At 39.4% G+C, this 13,568-nt stretch overlaps 1 protein-coding gene across 6 annotated transcripts in view; it reads right to left on the bottom strand.

Annotated features, from left to right (window-relative positions):
* NXPH1 (neurexophilin 1) overlaps window positions 1-13,568 on the bottom strand; it is a 243,655-nt gene that overhangs the window by 141,560 nt on the left and 88,527 nt on the right. The gene's annotated exons all lie outside the window — the stretch shown is intronic.

Raw genomic sequence — 13,568 nt, 5'->3', positions numbered from 1 at the left:
AGAAAAATGTCTTTCAGGATGGGGGGATCGCTATCGAGTATGGATTGTAGTTGTTTATTGATACCCTCTATGGATTCCAGTGTGGGGTGACAAGTGGCAACTAGGTGTGTGCAGTCATAGTGGGGTTTATTTCTGTATTGAAGCAGGGGGTCTCTGGGTACTTGGGTTGCCTGTTCCATAATGTGATCTACTTCTCTGGTGGAGTGTGCTTGTTTGGTAAAGGCACTTTTGAGTGTGTTATGGTGTGTATCCCAGAGCATATTTTGTAGTAACTGAGTGCCTGGCTATAGATAAGAGATTTCTTGGTGTGTTTGGTGTGGTTACTGGATCTATGAAGGTAAGTGTGGTGATCAGAGGGTTTCTTGTATATAGCTGTCTGGAGGGTTCCATTGTTGCAGCTGATTGTGGTGTCCAGGAAGCTGGTGGTAGTGTTGGTGTGATCTCCAAAGAGTTCAATGGACAGGTGGTGATTGTTGAAGTTGTGGTGGAAATCTGTCAGTTTAAATCATCAGTCTAGAGGATGAAAATATCATCAACATCTGACTTATATCATTGATCTCATGGTGCATTTCATTGCACAAAACCAATGCACAATAGTTATGCACATAGTGGAGACAAGCTTACTACAAGGTAGCTAGGCAAGATCAACATTATAATGCCCCCCTTGTAGTTGATGTCACCTCCTTTATCTTGTGGTAAAACTATTGTGCCTTGTCTCCACTATGTTTTATAGTAGGATAGCTAAGGTGCATTAGTTATCCTGCAGTAAAATCACACCTTTTTTTTTTTTTCACACAGCTTCCAAGGGTTCACCTGATTCTGCAATTTGCTGAGGATTTGCACCAGCCCTTAGACCACCATAAAATCCTTAGTGGTGATGGTCACAGGTGACATCTCTGACAAATCCATTCTGAACCTCTGCATCCCCACAGTGTTGTCTCATCTCCTGCTCTTTACTAGATCCCATCCTCCGCAATCCTAAAAGACTCAACAGGACTCAAACTTCCACAATTCTTTTTTAGTGTGGCATTTCTTTGGCTTCATTTGAATTAATGTACTATGTTTGGGTATTCAAGTATATTCCTTGTCAATACAGTAGTAGAACTGGTTATTTTCCCAGTAGACAGCACTCTGTGTCCCAGGCGCAAAGAGGAGTCACCTTAGATGGTGGCACCAGGTGCTGAACTAAATAACCCAGGATGAGGATGGAGGAGAAGCCATTCCAATTAGCAAGCACTAGGGATGAGGTGTGAGCCACACACTAATGAAGGTGCTACACACAAATTACAGGCATGCATACAAAGTGCAGTAAATAACACTGGGTTTTATGAGATGTCAAAAAATTTCTCATTGGACACAAAATTGTGTGTTTCAATATTAAAGCCAGATTGCAATTCATCCTTCCATAAGGCTTGATTAGTCACTTCTGTATGAAAATTTCTAAGCTCAGAATATTAACAGCTGTGGTCTTCTCCTGGCATTTACAGATATCCCACCTAGCGGACAGTGGCTTTCATATTTGGAAGGCGATCTAGAGGTTAGGGTACTTGATGGGAATCTGGAGACTAGTGTGCTACTTCCAGCACCACCACTGACTTGCTATGTGATTTTTGGGCATGTCATTTCACCTCTCTTTCCCCTCCCAATATATGTTTGCTGTGTCTACACACATACTTGCACCAGTTTAATTTAAAGGTGTGTTTTTAAACTGATTCCACTAAACCAGTGCAAACTGATGTATAAGCACTCTTAATTTGCTTTAACTTAATTCAATTTGATTATGTATTTGTATAGTGCCTAGGTCAGAGTCCTAATCTCAGTTATGACCTTTGGGCACTACTGTTATACAAATAATCTTGCAAAAGCCGTTTTAACTCCTCCTTCCCTGCCTTGAGAATTGCATCACTATAGAATCCCCTTCCATCCAGTCTGGTCCCTCTGTTGCTCCCCTGTATGTAAGGCCAAATCTGGGCTTGAGCACATTCAGTAATTCAAAGACATCCAGACCTCTACAACCTGGCTTCACATGACAGAATACAGCTGCTAGCTTGAGTGTGTAACACTACATAGCTGCTAACTCCTACTCCCCTAACCAGAATGCAGATTCCAGGACTTTGCTCTATGGAATACATAGCTATTTGTTTTTGGTGTACTGCACCTTTAAATTTCTAGGAATCTCCTGATTCCAGCTGCCCTTCTGGAAGGCAAAGTTGATGGAGCATGTCACAGAGGGTTACACACACTGTGCTTTCTCAGGGAGACTTTATTTCTGTTCTTTCTTGTTTAGTTGGGCTGGCTGGAGAAGCCAGTATCCACAGAGTGGAGAATAAAGGCCAGAGTGCACAAAGGGGCAAGGAAAGAAATATAAATAGAATTGGTGGAAAAAATTGAAAGGATGGGGTTGGACCAAAAAAGAGAGACTCAACAAAGAGGAGAGAGGAAAGCCAGAGTGAATAAACAAAGGTGTAAACCATAATGCCGGATAAGAGAGAAAACAAACACCAAAGAGAAAGGGGGATGAAAGAGAATTAGGAAAGGAAAAATACCTTGAAAAAGGTTTTAAAAGGAGAAGATGACATTTCAAAGGCATGAAATGAGAAAAATTAAGAGAATAGAAAACACAAATGCTGATAAAGACTGTGGGAAAGATGAATCAAGATACAGAAGAACAATGGGTGAAATAAGAGGGAAAAGAGAAAAACAAAGCTAGAGAGACAACACTCTATTATTCTTTGTTTCTACTTCATGGGAAGCTCATATCAGCTGTGAATAGTAATATGGATGGGGCAAGTGTACATGCACAAATACATATTCACATGCATGTCTATTGTTATGGCCCTGATCCTGCAAACACTTAGACATATGCTTACAGTTACTCATGTACATGTACAGTTACTCATGTGCATGTGCACATCAGTGTTTGCAGGATCAGAGCTTAAATTCTCATATATTTCAGTGTATGGTATCAGAGTTGAGGGCACACTACGCTCCACCCTTCCCTCACCAAAATGTGCATCTGCTGGCAATCCTCCCTGGAGCCCCAAATATTGGAATCTGCCAAGAGCTCTGCAAAACCTCAATCCGCCCTGTTTTCTGAGACATGCAGCAAAAAAACTCTGCCAAGATCCTACTCACCTAAGAATACCCCACAGAAATCACTTTTCTACTCGGTCAAAAACTTTGTTTGGATTGGGGAAAATTTGGTCATTAGTCCAGAAGCTGCAGGCTGAGAGCACACTAACAACTTTTGCTTGTATATTTTATTTGTCACATCTACATGCAGGGCTTTAGTAATCCCAAGCAAAATTGAAGTTTGGTGATCAAATGACCAATAACATTGACTTTGGGGAAATTATATAGCACGTTCTGATGTTAAATATCTACATCAAATGTGTTCTTGGTATGTCTGTCACAAGAGGTAACTGGCACTGGGATGGAAATGGATGACATTGCTAGGAGCTAGAACTGGTATGGTACAGTGTCTCCTGCTTTGCAGAGCTTTACCTATACCCTCTGCTAAACTACAAACTTCTGAAGATTACACAGTCTAGTAGCGTGATACTGAAAATTAGACTCCATCTAACTACATGTCAACAGCAGTTCAGGCAGCCCAAGTACAAGCTTTCTCACCCTGCTCTGCTGATGAGCTGCACCATAACCCATGAGAAATCTTCCTTGTGGTAATTAATCCTCAAGGAACATGCCATCTCCAGCATCTCCTGAGTAGAGAACAAGCAACTGGAGAAAGGTCTCCATTGTGGAAAGTTTATATCATTACAGGGCAGCACCATCAAATGCAAGTTTAAAACATTCTGAAATTAAAAGACAAGTGCTTCCCATCTGGAATGCATACTGAGCCACTTAATGCTCCATTATTTATTGCTAAGGATTTTCATTGTCGTATAGGAGCAACTTGGATTAAAAAGTAAATGAAAACCAGCCTGACGTTAATATGACTGGAGAGAATTTCTCGCCCTTGTGTTTGCAATGGGATCAAAGTCCTCTTTTCCTTAGTTTTGTAAGGAATCCATGTGTGACAGTCACTATATGGACCTCATCTGTGTACCTGAAATGCTCTTGCTACACCAATAGTGAAAAGCAGGCCTAAGGCTAGCACAGCCATCCAGTGGGAGGTTTGTTCCAATGCAAGAGAAAAACCTGTAGCACAGAGCAGGGTAAGGACTCTTAAGTTATCTTCACCCCACCCCTTGCTGCTGCAGTAAGGGTCACGACCAGAGCCTCAATGATGGTAATGGCCCCTTGCAACCTTGTGCCAGGGGACCTTCCCAGCACAGTCTCTCCCAGGACTGTGGGAGCATAAGGGATAATTTAAAAGCACCCACCCACTCCTGAATACAAAGAACCACTAAATATGTGTGTACTAACATATCTAAAGCAAGACTGCTCCAAACCCAAACACAGTTCCTCAGGTTATAAGCCAAATCCTGGCCTTTGTTACACAGTAGGGATGAGACTGCAGGAAGCCACTTCCTTCCTTTCCTCCCCAGCACACCCAGATACCACCCCAGCAGGGTTACTCACCTAGCAGTCAAGACAGCACCAAGTCCTACAAGGGAGCTGTCAGAAGAGGGCCCTGCAACAGTGCCCACTAATATGTCACAGCCCCAAAGTGTGTGGTCTGCCAACTGGAGGACATGACCAGAGGTCCAGCAATGTGTGCTATCATGTGCAACATACACAAGCGGACAGGTGCATACTATTCCTTCTCAAGGCAGCACTAACATGTGTCTTACTGCATGTTCGCACCCCATCCCTAGCTGCCCTGAGCCATCCTGCCTTATGTTAGCTGTCTGACTTTTGAGGGCTTCCTTCAGCCAGTACTGTTCCTCTCCCCTCTCTGAAACCTTCTTCCATTAGGAAAGGACTGGCTTTGACCCAGAATTTCAGAAACACTTTCAAATACCGTGTGACGATTCTGGCACTACGATTTGTTGTCACTGTTGATCAAGCAGTAATTATACTATTGAGCAATCTAATTAATTTTTGTATTTTATTACTTAAGATCTGTGATTCATCCTTAACAGAGTTAAATTAATAGAGTATTAATAGGCTTGTCACATCTTCAATAGTTTTTATGAAGGGTGTTCTACTTTAATTTGAGAAAACATGGAAATTATACACATGATGAAAATCAATCATTCTTTTCTCATATCTCTTATATGTATTTTTTGTTTATAAGAAGATCTATCTTTTCCATGTCACCTGAGATAATCAAGGGTCCTCAAGGACCTCACCTGCAAGGTGCTAAACACCCTCAACTTTCTGTGAAATCACTGGGTCTGTTTCTGATCTCACTTGGTATAACTCCACCATCTTCACTAATGTCCAGTAGTGGAAAATGAGATCCGAATCAAATCCACTGATTTCAAGAGAGATTATAAGTGCTCTGCACCTCTTGGGATCAGGTCCTAATTCAACCTCTATACTGTTAGCAAACTCAACATTTCTTTTAATTAGGAGAAGACAAGAAAACAAAGAATGGAGCAAACAGCTGTGCTGACACATGTATTCGTGAGCTATGAATACTGCTAAAACAATGTTCACCAAACTTCATTCTAATTCAGAATGGCTGTTCTCTTCATCTATGTTTGCATTCCTTTCATTCATTCTTTGCAAATATTTTCCCAAACAAATTTTTGGTTCATGCAACTCTTTGGAGAATAGTTCCTCATAAAAATACCATATCCTCATAGAAATACCATATGCAGACAAAATAAATTGCTGAAGCTTTACTACTTATTAGTTGTTCGTTATTTGTTGTTTTCGTGTTCAAACAGTTTCAGTCAACCAACCAGGTAGCTGGAACAATAGCATGTGATTTAAGTGATTAATCCCACACCATGAAAAACAAGTAGGCTGAAATTTTTTAAAAAGAGGAGCTGAAAGTTTGGCTCCTAAGAACCTATTTAGGCATCTGATTTTCAAAGATACTTGACCAAATAGTCTTATTTTTGAAAGTACTGTACCTACTGAGTATCTGTTGAGGATAAAGGGAGCTGGTGAGTTCTCAGCAATTTTTGAAAATCTGGTTACTTATTTAGATGGATTGAGGAGCCTAGCTTTAGGTTCCCAATTTTGAAAGTCTTGGTCACAGTGGTCAACAGTTCTGCAACCATAAAAATACAAGAGATGACATTGGGCTTAATTCAACACATGCTTGTACTTTGTGTAGTCATTTATGCTTGTATACATAGGTGTAAACATTATCATTCTGGTTTTGCAGTTTTTGCACCAGTTTCCACAGGTGTAAGTGACAACACAAGGTGCAAAGGAGTGGAGCATCTAGCCCATTTATTCTATTTTCACCATAAGAGTATTAAGCAATCTAGATATCTATATGTAACTATATCAATATCTATATCTATAGTTATATCTCTCTATATATTATAGTTAATCTATTTTGACATTTGTATTTTCTAGTTCGTGGGTTAGATTAGCCTCACTGTGTGTCAGTCTCTGGTATGGAAAAAACTGGGACATTATAATTTTTTTACCCACGGAAAATGCTTTACAGAAGATGGAATCTCCATTTACAGTCAAGAAGCTGAAAAATAAAAAATGTCTTGTAGATTTCTTATGTAACTTTGCAGAGTTGCAAATTCCCACGGTGGTTTCAGAAAACCACTGAGAATGTAAACGTTAAGCAGAGTTACATGTAACTGGGTGGCTAAGGAGACTGATAATGTGATAAGTAGCTTTTAGCCCATGGGTCACTGGATAAAATCAGGTTTCAGTCTCCTTTGCTGTCAAGCCAGCAATAGATTTACTTTAAAAAAATTAAAGTAAAGAGGGAAAAAAATTGAACAGTAAAGAAATTATTTAAACAAAGATTGAGTCCCGGACAATTTGCCACTGTCATTAAGTTAAGCACTGCACAGACTCTAATTGAAAGATAAATTCAAGTTTGCCACAGAAAAAAGCTGATTTTATAAATCGTGTCAATTTTATTTTCTGCCTTGAGCAGCTGAACCAGGGAATATCATCTCTGGAATGGAAGCAGATGTCTCTGTGATAAGACACCAGTTTCCTTTAAGCTGGAAAATATAGTCAAATTGGGTTAGAGTCTCTACCCTGCATAAGATGAGCTCAGGCACAGAAGAGGAGGATACTTGCTGGAGCAAGCCCATGATTCCCTGGCCCTGTGCTGTTTGGCCTGGCATAAGTTAAAGCAGCAGAGGAGCAGCTCTAACTTCTGTTACCAGTATAAGATCCCTAAGAGAGCTAGCACTGGAAAATTCATTGTAGCAGAGCTCTGCTCTCCCACATCCCCTAATGCCCCTACAGTGGAGGTTGAGCGTGGGGCTGGCACAAGAGGCAGCTACACTATCTTGTAAATTCCAAGGCTAGAGGGAACCACTGATGTTCTGTTCTGATCTCCCCCAGAGAACTTCCCCAAAATAATTCCTAGAACATATCTTTTAGAAAAACATTGACTCTTACTTGGAGAATCCAGCCTGACCCTTGGTAAATTGTTCCAACGGATAATTGGATAAATTAGATAAAGTCAAAAATTTACACTTTATTCCAGTGTGAATTTGTCTAGCTTCAACTTCCAGCCATTGGATCATGTTATACCTTTCTCTGTAGGCTGAAGAGCCATTATTAAATATTTGTTCCCCACATAGCTACTTATAAATTGTAGTCACATCACCCCTTTACCATCTCTTTATACCAGTTTTACACCAGAGGAGAGTTCCATGCTATGAGGTAGATTCTCTGTTGCCCACCTCCAGTCAGAAAGCAGCCACTTTGTGCCACTCTGGAGAATACAGCTCATTGCTTTCTTCAGGCAATCAAAGAATAAGGAAGCCACCAGCTGTCCTAGCTGGAAAAATGATCTGGGCTCGGATGCAGCTTAAAATCACAACCGCTGGGAAGAAATAATGCAATGAGCTGGAAAGCACTTTGCCTCAGGCAAGCACAATGGGTCTGTCATTTGAACTGGTTTAAATTAAGCACATTGTAAAATTAGTGTGGGAAAAGAATGTGGCCCAGTGCTTCCAAAGGCCCCACTTGACATAGTCAATGGTAGTGTTCTTCTGTGGTGGAAGAAATGATCTTCGGTAGGGCAAAGGGAACACACTCTGAGAGGGTCCAGCATATGCTTCTCCTAATAGCAGAGCAGATTGTGGGGCCTTATCTCCCCAGTCCTCCCTGTGCACTGAACATTAGCCTGCATTTGACTCCTGTGCAGGGGCTCAGAAGGCTCCTTCAGTCTTCTCCAATGTCCCATTCTCCATCTCGTTATTCACCTGTATAGGGCTGAGCACAATTGATCCTTGTATCTGCATCTGAAAGGATGTGAGTGCACATTGTTTCTGTTACATATGGTATGCAGTACTATAAGGTATAATAAAAGAACAAGAGTACTTGTGGCATCTTAGAGACTAACAAATTTATTTCAGCATGAGCTTTCGTGAGCTACAGCTCATAGTCTTTTTGTGTTCTCTGTGTGCAAAGGACGTGATATTTTAGTGCTGTAACACAGCAAATGCACTTCAAATAGGAAATAACTTGCAATTTCTATACTAAAGATACTAAATACTCGCCCCCAACCTTTTGGCAGACAGAACAAACAGTGGCTGTTGATAAGAAGTAGGTAATTTCCTGCTGATTCCTATTCATAAACTGCTTATGAATGTTAGCATTGTAGGCCTTGAATATGACTGAAATTAAGATTCTCACTTGGCAATACAAGCTTTCCTGCATAGAGTGGCCTACAAAGGCTTCTAAAATAGTTAAAACTGTTTGCATAAGAAGAGAAGCTTCTCTTTATTGTGAGCCATGACAGCTTGGTAGGCAGATAAAGCTTTACCCTAGGCCGGTGTGTTAACTCTTTAGTAGTCCTGATCTTCATGTTCATTTACTCTTTAAATTGCAGAGAGAAAAATAGATCAGATAGATGCAAAATTTTCATCCATTTTTCTAACATGCTTAGTCACCTAATCCTGCTCTCAGTGAAGTCAAAGGCAAAGCTCCCACTGCCTTCAAGAAGAGTAGGAATGGGCCCTTTCAATCTTTAAGGGTAACAAACTTTTAAAATATAGAGTCTGCTCAAAGGGTGGTTACTGTCAAGGAAGTGATTGTGTAAGAAACATGTCGGGGGAGGGGGTTGTTGGGAGAAGTGGACTTTTTGTTGGGTATTTTTTTTCATTTATAATATATATGCAAAGCTTCATGGGAGTTCCATGAACCAAAGGCCAAGTCCTGAGCTAGAAAGCAAAGTCCCTGTAAAAGGTTTGGCTTCATGGGCCTGATCCAAAGCCCACATCTAAACAGAAATATATCTGACCAGCTGGGCAATGCAACATCCATTGTCTGCATCAGTTTGCAGCAACTCTACATTTCACCATTTTCTCCTTTTTCTTATGCTATTAATATTTTACAATAGACTTAATATCAAAGCCAGGTGTGGAGTTGCCCTACAGAAGCCAGTGGAGTTTCACCACTTACCTCAGGGCTCAATTTGTCTTTCAATATCCACAATAAAAATAACTGAGTGAAATCCAGCAATGTATAGAGGGCCAACATTAAACTTATTCACTATTTACATCCTACTTAAGCCCTGTTTGGAGTAGGGCATAAGCCTGGTGCTAGGACTTTGCAAAGGGGTGAATTTCTCTACTATGTAATACAAAATTACTGACATTCCTAATCCATCACACGTGAATACAGTGGGTTGCATCACCAAATATAATACAAAAATGTAAAAACAGTTACCTTTGGTTGGCCCTGTTTTCCAGTTAAATCCCCATCTAAGTATACCACACACTGTCCAGTCAATGTATTCTGACTGTGAATGTAGACACTTCCCGGTTATTTAGTCTTCATGGTATAACAAGGATGATGTGGTGCCATCTTCTGAAGAGACTTGATAGAAGGTAAATTTCAGGAGGGAAGATTTGCACAGGAATTAGGAGTTTGTGAATCACTTCATTGAAGTGAATAGGACCAGTTGCATACTTGAGCATGTGCTTAAATACTTTTGCTGGACTGGTTAAGTGTTAGGGGGTGATTTCCTTCTCAGTGAAAATAATACTGAGGGAATCTGCTCTGAAACCAGTGAATAATTTGTTAAGTAACAGTAAATCCCAGACTGGTTTTGTCTGTATTATTAGCACAATGGACTCTTGTAATTACCACACTTTGGTACATAAGCCATTATCTGCAAAAGAAGGGCTGGAGGGGTTGAGTAAAGTCTAAAGATTTCTGGAGAAGTTTGGTGCAGCTGTGCAAGCAAGGGCAGATAAAGCAGAGTCTAGGGCTGTCTAAAGTTTATGAGCTGGCTGCACCCAAGAAGAATGATGTTTACTATTGTTCTGTGAAGTCTTTATTAACAGTGATGAATGCTGAATATTTTTCTAAGGGATCGTTTGGTTTGGTTTGGCATTCTTTTCAACTATGTTCATTGTCACACCGCTCTGCTCTTGGCCCAAAGCATAATGTGAAATAAACAGGTTTGATTTTAAAGGAGTTAGTTGCAAATATACATAATATTATAGAAAAAATTGATCAGAAATGAAATAACGAGCAGAAAGTAAAGTCAATTTTTAAAAATCATTAGTGAAAAATCTATATTCTTTTTCCTGGTACTTCTGTCCTACTGCTCTATTCTCTGGGCTCTGCAGCTTCAGTTAAAGATTACATGTGTAGAACTATCGTAGTGTTACTTTTTCTCATTAGGTGGAATGTTGCTATTTGTATATGAATGTCCCTGTTTATGGCAGATAGGACAATTGCCTCAGTGAGACATCAGAGCTTTGATATAAAGGCTTTCTTTATACTGCTGTTTGTCTTTATTGGTTATGGTATAGGAATTAGACCACAAGACTGGCTTCTAATTCTAGCTCTACCATAATCTTACAGATGACTGATAGCAAGTCACTTAGGCAAGTGATATAGAGATTTAGAGTTGGGCACCCAGAATTAAGGGACCCTCTAGAAAACTTACAGCTTCACATCTTTGTGCCTGTGTAAGATGAAATAATAATATTTATCCACCTTTGTAGAAAGCTTTGAAGTCTTTGAATGAAGGACACTTTGGGCCTGCTCCAAACTTTTTTTGAAGCTAATAGAAAGACTTCATTGATGAGCTTTGGATCAGACTATCTATGCACAGAAATAGTAATATCAGCTAGTGTGCTTTGCTATCCTTACTCACATAATTTTTGTAATATATTTAAAATATAGGTTACGGGGCTGTCTTCTGCTTGTATATATCTCAAACAGTATGCAAAAGTAGAATGAACATGTCACAGAAGAAGAAAAAAAATTGAAACCAGTTATACATAGGTAATTCTCCAAATCATGCAGCAATCCTACAAAAACCAAAATCACTTACACTTATTCAACACATCCTTAGATTTCACTGACCTTGACAGAATTACAGGAGACTGATTTTAAACACATTGATTTTTTTTTGAGAACCATTCTTTAAAATACTCTTTCTAGGTTAATAAACACAGACAAGTTTTCCTTTAGCATCATGTCATATGTCACCTTTCCCATCCTCTTCTACAAGCATATATTTACTGTGAATGTTACAAACTCCACTTTCCATAAATATAAGTTCCTGCATGTCCCTCTTATACCCACTGGATCCAACCCTAAGCCCACAAGCAAAGACTAAGAAAAAGTCTTTGTCAATGGGAACTATGAGGCAGTTGAGGAGGATGGAGGAATCTTCACTCCAACCTGGAGCACCCACACAGACTAAATTCTGCTATATATGGAATGACGTAAGAAACATTGCTCACTGATTTCTCATATGTGAGTTTGTGGCCACCTAGATCTACACATCTCCATACCCTCACCATGACAAACCTCACATGTCAACATTTATATTCTCCATTCTTATATTCTGAGATGACCCTATATAGAAGTCTCCTCCATTTCAGACAGGAGATGTAGGGTCAACACTTTCTGTTTCCAGTACAGAAGATCCACAGATTTTAAAGCCTTCTGCAGATACGTAAGGCACCTAAGGATTTGGTCCATAGTGTCTTAAAGCAATGTTGCAATGTAGAATCTTGTTATGGACCCACAGATTTTTAGCGAGGAGTTAACATAAGGTGGTTTCCATCAAAATTACAATGTCATAGAGCAGCTAATATAGTCCAATACTATTCAAATCTCTCCAACAGGTATTCCATTTTAAAGGTGTGAGTATCTTCAAATTCATATTGCTATTATCCAACCCACCTACACTCTCTGTAGAAATGAATACACTGGCTTTTGCTCATATTGAATTTTAGAGTAATGCTAAATGCAGCCCAACCTGCTGCAGAGAAGATCCATGAGACAAAGTGTGATAAGTACAGTGAAGTTAAAAAGAAAAGTAGGAGAGAGTCCTTAAAATTCTTTTGAGTGATTTCTCCTGTCTCTGCTAATATTCAGTATAGCCATTTTTGCAGCTAAGAATGTAATCCAGGAAGGCCTGGCATTTTTAAAAGTTCAAATGTTTGATACTCATTCTATGCTTTCTATAAATAAATCTATAGTGAACTGCTTAAACATTTATTTCTTATTTTCAGAACTAGGAACTAAGCATAAAAATATTGGCCCATATAATGCTTAAAAAGTAGATTACTAGAAACTAATAGAATGCATTATTATCTATTGAACCATGATGGGTCAAATGGGGTTTTGAATCCTGGTGGAGAATATGACTATGACCTTCATGTATACCATTTACAGAAGGCAATTTTATTTACATTTTTAAATCCACATAAAGGTGAAAGATGATACTGCAACAAAATTGAACATTTAGTTTTTATTTTTTGCCCCCAGGCATAACTAAGCTCTCCCAAGGTCAAATGTAGTACAAGACTGAAATGAAGCAAGACTTTCTCCATCATGCTGCCAGTGTATTTCTCTCTTGTCTGGTGATACTAGTGATCAAATTTCATTCTCCAGATGAAGAAAAATCCCCAGAGTATATGATGGTCAGACAAGAAACAATGAGGATAACTTTATTTCTTATGCTCTCTAACTTCCTATGTACAAACTGATCACAATTACATTTGCGGCTACTGTAACAGGGTAAATCATAAGGGCTGTTCAAAAAGACCTGGTCTTATAAGTGTGAGCGAGAAATAAATAAAAGACTATGTAATATTTACCTGGATCAACAATGCCACAATGCCTGTGTTCCAAAGATAATGTCATGTACATTTAGAAAATAGTTGATCAATAACATTGATACTCTGTCCACTTTTAAGACCACCTTAAAATCCCTACTTCTGCTGCCTATAGCAAATGCACTGGTTAATTTTCTGAACCATCCTTTTTATTGTTTCCCACCCGTAATCACTGTCTGCTTTCTCTGTCCTTTGACTGTGAACTCTTCCAAGCAAAGAACTTTCTTCTTGAAAGTCCCTAGCACATAGTGGGCACTATTAAAATCACATCATTAATAATTACATTGACGCAAACATTAAAAAGGTAGAGTGCACATTTTTCGCACATTTTACTTAGCACCACAGTTGCCAACTTTCACGTGGTAAATAAGCCAAAAATCAAGCTAATCCCATTTCAAAACAAGCCAA

The sequence above is a fragment of the Gopherus evgoodei genome, chromosome 2 (assembly GCF_007399415.2).
Source record: "Gopherus evgoodei ecotype Sinaloan lineage chromosome 2, rGopEvg1_v1.p, whole genome shotgun sequence".
Lineage (NCBI taxonomy): Eukaryota > Metazoa > Chordata > Testudines > Testudinidae > Gopherus > Gopherus evgoodei.
This window is presented reverse-complemented; position numbering and strand designations above follow the sequence as displayed.